Source organism: Episyrphus balteatus, chromosome 2, assembly GCF_945859705.1.
Source record: "Episyrphus balteatus chromosome 2, idEpiBalt1.1, whole genome shotgun sequence".
Taxonomy (NCBI): Eukaryota; Metazoa; Arthropoda; class Insecta; order Diptera; family Syrphidae; genus Episyrphus; species Episyrphus balteatus.
Genome location: NC_079135.1, coordinates 81,011,580 through 81,019,107, shown reverse-complemented (window position 1 = coordinate 81,019,107; position 7,528 = coordinate 81,011,580). Strand labels below are relative to the sequence as shown.

The window sequence follows — 7,528 nt, the reverse complement described above, 5'->3', positions numbered from 1 at the left end:
GGAGCCGTTTTCGAGGACCAGGACCATATAGAAATTTTTTTTTATTTCAAGAATTTTTTTAAGGATTTAATTTAAATAAAATATTTTTGAAATTTTGCACCGCTTCCTCTCGCAGACTATGCTATACTCTAGGTGAGAGCTCCTGACCACGCGCAATGCAGGATGTTAGCTATCGAAATTCCGTCAAAAATCAACTTGTCCGTTACACTCTGACGCATGACGACGATGTTGATGCACAGTAGGAGACTCTGTTTTGTTCTTCTAATTCTCCTTCAGTTTTACATAATTGTTTTCTTGTGTGTATCAAAATGATGCAAATAGATTTCATCTTATTTTTTTTGTGTAAAATTATAAATAAAAATAACACGTGCATGTGAAATAGGCACACAAAGTTGTTCTAATTTAATGGGATGACTTTATTTTTTCATTGATTTATGAGATTGTAAGTGAACTTCTATATTTCATTTGTGTGTGGTGTTTTTTTTTTGGTTTTTGGTCTCTTTGTTTTGCTCCATTGTTTTGCCAATGCTCCTGCACTCAGTTACCATGTAGATGGATATATGTAGTTATATAGGTATGGCCCCTTTCCCTTTTTCTAATTGTAATGTGCGCTCCCCCGCCACAATAAAAAATTAAAAAAAAAAAAAACAACATAAAGAACAACACAGATTTTCAGAATCTTTTTTTTTTTTGGCCGATAACAAAGAACAAACATCGTCGAGAAATTTGTATTATGTACCCATAGTCGAACAGATACAGAATGTATGTAGGTAGGCACCTACATACAATCCGGTTCACATGCATAGAAATGTTCTTTAATAATATTGTTTTTTTTTTGTATGTTATCAGTTTTTATTTGCAGTGTAGGTACGAGGGCACTTAACGCTAAGTTTAGAAATTGTTCAAAGATCAAATCGAGAAAAAATCGAAACATAATTTGATGATAGAGAATTAAAAACAGTGGGACTGGCAGTTATGTATCTTGAGGTACGTAGCTGCAGCCTTAAATTTTATATTCAAATAAAAATGTGTGTAACAATTAAGAAAAAGTTAGTTTTTCTCAAAACCACCTCTAAGAATAAAGACGACGTGTTTCAAAAATTAATTTTGAAAATAAAGTCAATATCAAATTTGAGTATTTTCCGATAAACCTTTCAAGTACCTTTGGTATATTTAATCCTCGATAAGTTATATTATTTTGTATGAGAGGTAACAAAAATTTGGACTTTTAAAATTTTGTTCAATGACGTTTTGCATTAATTTACTAATATTAACACAAAAATTATTTTAATTTTGTTTTATGTGAAATTATTTGTAAAAATTCTTTAAAATGTGAATTTCCTAACTTTCTCTGTCAAATGCAATTCTGGTTCTGTCAGGGTTGTAAAAAATCATATTTTTTTTAAGTATTTTCCATAACAAATTAAATAAATGTATTTATTGCAACTAAAAAAATTTTGCATTAAAACAAATTTTTATTGCAACTGAAAAATATTGCAAATTAAAAAAAAAAATATTTACTGGAAATAAAAAAAAATTGCTGAAAATTTAGCCAAAATTGCAAGAAATTCGACGAATACATATTTAAAAAAAATATTTAATGGACACATTTTTTATTGAATTTTTTTTTTCAATGCAACAAAATTTTGTATTTGTATACAATTTTCGTAATGCAAAATATTTTTATTTGCAATAAATATTTTATTTTCAATGCAAATATATTTCAGTTGCACTAACATTTTTTTTTTAATGCGAATTTCAAATCAAAATTCTAAATTTGGTTTCATACAGAAAACACAAAAAATTCCCTAAAAATTTGAGCCCTTAAAATTAAGGTTTAACACTCGCCCTCTGCGTTTGAAGATTTCCCAATACAAAATACACCTAATTTTGAGGGATTTTTTAAAATTTATACAGCTCAGCTGAATTTTATGCTATTTCAAAGAGCCCACGAGTATATATGCGGTCGAAAATAGTAAACAAAATTGGAGCAAGAAAGTGTTAAAAAAAAATTGTTTTTCTCGTTATTCGCTAAAATATCAAAAAAGCTAATCTATTCATTTTACGTACTCGTGTTCTTTTCAAGAAATATAATGAATAATTCATTCAACACATCTTTCTGCTATACCTTTGCCTTTACCTTTGTTTTCTGAAGAGTTCATATTTTGTAAATATGTACTAAATAGATTAACCTTATGGGTAATAATAAAAATAAAACACAAAAACTAATGTCGAAAAATTGATTTTTCCAATTTGTGTTTGGTTATTCAAGTTACTTAGTCACGTTTGAAAAACAGAAACCGTAAAATTTTTTTTTGAAATTTTCGAAAATAACGGCAGTTAAGTAAGGAACATTTTATGGAAAAGAATTTTATAACTTTTTAATGGTTCATCAAAAAGGCTAGACAACATCATTATCTTGTACAAAATTGAACTTAGGTATACAATTATTAAAAAATTAAACATAATTTTTAGTCGAAAAAAAATAATTCGAATTTATTGAAAAGTTGTAAGTTAAAAAATTTGAAAAAATTTTTGGAAAAACCAATTTCGTCAAAAACTTGAAAAAAAATTAGAAAAAAGTACATTTTGAATTTTGAAGTTAAATAACTTTGAAACGCGGCGGTTTATTAAACAAATTATATTAAGAGCTTTTTGTAGAGCGTTGAATTTTATACAAGAAAATGATTTAGAGCGGAATTCATAGTCGCTCAATGGAATTGAAAATAGCGCTGTCACTTGTGTAAAGAAAAATCTTGTGTTGAGGAAAATATTTTCCCAAACTCGAAAATTTGACTGATTTGAGTTAACTGTTATCAAAAAATTTTTTTTAATAAATTCGAAATCGGTTTGATTTGTCGCGATTAAAAATATTAAAAAATAAGTAACAAACTATTTAAAATGTCCTTCGTCAAGAGAGTCCCTTTTGCTGACGAAGAAAGGACTCGAGCAATGACATTTGAACAAAAAACATTTTTTTTTAATCAGTCTAGTGTACAGTTATTGTCGAAATAAATTAAATGTTCCAATTTTGCCGATCAGTATCCCGACAGGAGTCAGGGTTGCCATGTGTTAAGAATAATGCAAGTAGACAATATATGTAATTAAATTATCATTGACATAGGGTTGCTTTTACTCAATCCTACATATTATAGGATTTCCACAGGTTTCAAATGATTTTTTCTTTATTACTTTAATAGTATTTACAGTTATAAATGCATCAACTCATGCAGCTTAATAAAATTGTTAAACGATTCTTACATCTGCGAAGTAAATTTCGTAAAGTTATGAAATCATCACGAGTAAAATAAATCATATTTATCTAATTAAGAGTACCGGAGTGTTAAGCAACTTTTCCTTTTTCTCAGAGTCTCTATCTTAATTTAGTAGAAAAAAAAAATAATATCACAGTCAGTCAGTATCCACTGTCGATTCATTCATAGCGAACATTACTCGAAAAGAAACCGGGGCTCAGCTTGCAATTATAATTTCTATACTTTAGATCGACCTACGTACATTATTTACGTGTAAAGTAAATCGAGTAAAGTTACCCCAAACTCTCTATAAAGTGGGGGACAAAACACAATAATAACAGGTAACCAACCATAATACAGGTTTTTGTTTGTAAACGAATAAACAAAGTAGAAACGAAATTCCCCGACTGCGAGAGTCCCACTACTTGCTTTTACAATTCCACTAGTGTTTTTTTGTTTAGTTTGCTGATTCTGGAAAAGTGGAATAAAAAAGTGAAATTTGTCAAGTGGAAATTTATTACATAAGAAAAAAGTTTTAATATAAAACAGATTTTCATCTCTATCACATTATTCTGTGAATAATTAAATTAGTTCGTCGTTTTTTTGTACTTCTTTGCTGTTTGTTCTTTTTTTGTTTGTTGTTGTTGATAAAAAGTGAAATTGTTGCCATATAGAAGGTGCCGAACCGACTTGGATATCTCTCTTATTTGTGATAAGAATAAGAAAGGACCAACAAGAGAGTCCAAGTCGTATAGTCAGTGTATCCAAAAGGTCATTAGTACCCGCAATTTGTGTGTCTGTATGTAAACGTAAAGTGATGATGCGTGCAGCAGCGCAGAGTCTGTAAGGTGGTTGTAAACAAAGAACCACTGTGATTGTGGCATAAAACATTTCTGCTGCGGTGTGCTGGGGCAAGTGCATAGTTGTTATTATTTCTTAGTGCTTCCAGTGAATAGAAGTGCAAACTTAAAATCAAGTTAATAATATAACGGTTTTGATTGTTATTTGTCTGATCTAATTGAAACACTTTTTTTTTTTTTATACAAAAGACGGTAAGCAAATATAAAATTATATTATTTACTCTTTTGAGACGGGTTGGGGATAAATACCTGTCTTACAATACAAACAGAATTGCTTTTGTTTGACGAGTTAATGATTTATAAATTATCGTTAATTTGTGATTTGAAGAGTTTTATTCAGATTTTATTTTGTATATGGTCATCGGTCTTTAAAAGGGAAGTGGAAGCCTAAAAATGTATGACTAATTGTTTAAATAATTTCTTTTCGGAAGCAAAAAGAACTATACTTTTTTTTTATTGAAATAAATGGGTTGATTGTAATTTTTTTTATTTTGATGAAATTTGATTTTTGAAAATGAAACAAAGAAACAGTATTGTTTTGTGAGTTTTTGTAACCTTAGGTTCGCGTTTGTATACCTAGGTAGACATTAAGTTAATAAAATGCAGAACTGCAAGTTGGATAAAGTTGTTTTTTTTTTGTGTTTTTTTTTTTTTCTTAAGTGGAATTTGAACAATGCTACTTCGTAGCGTTTGGCTTCGGGATATGACCCGCTGCAATAGTGATTGCTCATAATTCTAAAAATGCAAAGCAAAACAATAAAGAAAAAAGAGCGATTGTCGGTACTTTTTCTAAGTAGGTACATAATGTGGATGTAGATAAAATAAGAGCAAATAAACGGCTATAAAAAGTATTCATTTATTATTTATACTTGATTAAGATTCAAGATAGATTCAAGATAGTTTAGCTAGATATTATATGTACATGGTTTTCGAAAGGTATTCCTACTAACTTCGAAAAAAATTATTTATTTATTGAATCAAGCTAAGGTTCTAGCGTACATAATATTATAATTTATCAAGAATTTTTATGTAAATTATAAAAAATAATTTTAAAGCCATTATTTGTAATATTAACATTTTCAGTTATTAAGTTATGGTTTGTGTTATATAGTTAAAACATAGTGTTCAAAGAAGAATTCTGTTCGTAGTTGGTACGATAGTGCATTATACATAAAGGTTCTAAAATTTCGTCAGGGGACATTGAATTTAACGCTAGACAAAAGATTCAAAGTATCGAAATTTCGCCTTCGACTTTGAAATACTTTTAATGTATTTTAATTTTATTTAAAAAAAACTAGAATATTTTTAAGCCTAGTTTTTCGTTTCAAGGTACCTTCTTAACACCTTTTGTGCAATAATAAAAAAAAACAGAAAAACAATTATTTGGCCATATTCCTGAACTCTAAATGACCAAAGCCAAACAAAGAGTAAACATTTTTCGAACACTAAATTGAAGAACAAAGGTACCTTCGTTTTCCTCACCTAGGTACGTAGGTAACATTCGAATAGATTTAAGTACAAGAATTCGTGAGTTGTATTCAGAAATAATAGTTTGATACTCTGGAGATAATACAAATTGGTCGAGTAATTATGGGTGTAGTTATGGGTTTCGGTTTGAAGACAGTGTTTTTCTAAATCGCCAGCTTATCTGAAGCCACTGTACTTAGTTTTTAGCGCTGCAGTGTCTCTAGTCCGTAAGATTTATCTTCGGATTAGATTTAAACGTAAATGTAATTACCTATTGTTTTGGCTGAAATAAAATAAATGCCAACATAATTTCGGGAGTAATTATTCTCTTAATTACTTTCACTAGTTTACAGCTAAATTGGACTTTACTTGGAATCCTACTTTTAGTTATACTCCATTGAGCTAGGTACTGGTTTTCTATTATTTTCGTACGCAGTTAACTACACCATGAATAAGTTTTCGAGCGAGATATGATTTTCTTAAAAATGTTATGCAGGTGACCATGGCACAGAGGAATAGGTAGTTGACTGCAAATCCGGAATAGTGGGTTCAACCTCTAGGTTTGGCTAAGCATTTTTTTTTTAAATCGCCAGCTTAACTGAAGCCATCAGTGCGATAACATGCTAGAATTTTCAACTATGTTTCCCCGTCTGTGCCATCTTATATCTTTATCCTCAATTCCATCTGTCTCTTTCTCTTGTTGTTTTGTCTTGTGTTTTTTTTTTTTTTTTCTTAGAAATGATCTGAGGATAATACGCATCATTAAACTCTACCTATAGACTTTCCAAATATAATTGTTTGGACTTGATAGACAAATTAACGCATTTTTTAAGTGTTAAAGTGTTAAACTAGCCTTAAGTTAAACACTTTTTACTCAATTTTAAAGTGTTAAGTATTTTAAGATAATTCGGTACTAGCTTTTCACCCATGTAGATGTTTCACTGTCTTTAGACATCAATTAGTCGCTGCAGACATTGCTACTGCATTGAACAGAATAGCCCATGTGTATGTAGAATTTCCGGCTTGATATGAATTTTCATCTGTTTAACACAAATGCCCAAATTTTTGAATTTAATGTAGAGCTGGTTTTACCATTTTTAGTGGTAATGTAAAAATATGGGGCACAGCTCAAGTTCAATAGTAACATAAACTCCCAAGCATTTTTATATATATGTCTAATGGGAACAGAAAAATGTTGGCTACTGAGCGATAGTGGTTATGCATTAAATGCATGGCTAATGACTCATATTCGGGAACATATGAGGCAGAGAATGACGTGACTCATAAAAAGAAGAGGGGTCTTGTTGAAAGATGTGTCGGGATTGTAAATAAAAAACAAAATTGTTACACTATAAATCACGGACCATACCTAATATACATATGAATGTATTGAACTTCAAAACATGTTGATTCAACCATATGAGTTCTAATGTTTGGAAATGTCAAATCGAAAAATATTATTGAAATGATTTCAACAACGACGAGACGGCAATAATTTACTTCTTTGAAATCAGATCTTTAAAGGTAGGTCCCTACATTCAGAAGAATTTTGGGTATTCCTTAGAATGGAAATTAAAATTTTTTTAATCTTTCTAAAAATCCCATTTTTCTAAAATCCCGAAAAAAGTTTAAAAATCCAGTCCCCTGAAGTACTATTGTTATTTTCGTCTTGTAAAAATCCCGATTCGAAATCCCGATCTATTATTTTTAAAATTCCGATAAAATACCGTCAAACCAAGCCTAATTTATTTTTGTTTTTAAATTATTAAATAGTAAGAAATATTAGTTGTGTTTTTGACTTTTTTAAAAAGTAAAAAAGAAAGAAATTTCCTTGAACATTTTGAAATAAACTTTTTTTCTATTCATCGCAAAGGTAAAGCTTTTCCCCTAAATAAATCGTTTATTGAACTTCCTTTTATGGTCACACTTGAGTTCAAATTGCTATAC

At 29.5% G+C, this 7,528-nt stretch overlaps 1 protein-coding gene across 3 annotated transcripts in view; it reads left to right on the top strand.

Annotated features, from left to right (window-relative positions):
• Positions 1-302: 302 nt before the first annotated feature.
• The window catches only part of LOC129909096 (choline transporter-like 2), a 28,024-nt gene continuing 20,798 nt past the window's right edge, over positions 303-7,528 (top strand). The window contains exon 1 of one of the 3 annotated variants that reach the window (XM_055986054.1): positions 303-442. The gene's annotated coding sequence lies outside the window, so the exon portion shown is untranslated. Of the gene's footprint in view, positions 443-3,441; positions 3,596-4,000; positions 4,307-7,528 lie in introns of those variants that run through there. The other 2 variants (XM_055986052.1, XM_055986053.1) reach the window with 2 other exon arrangements.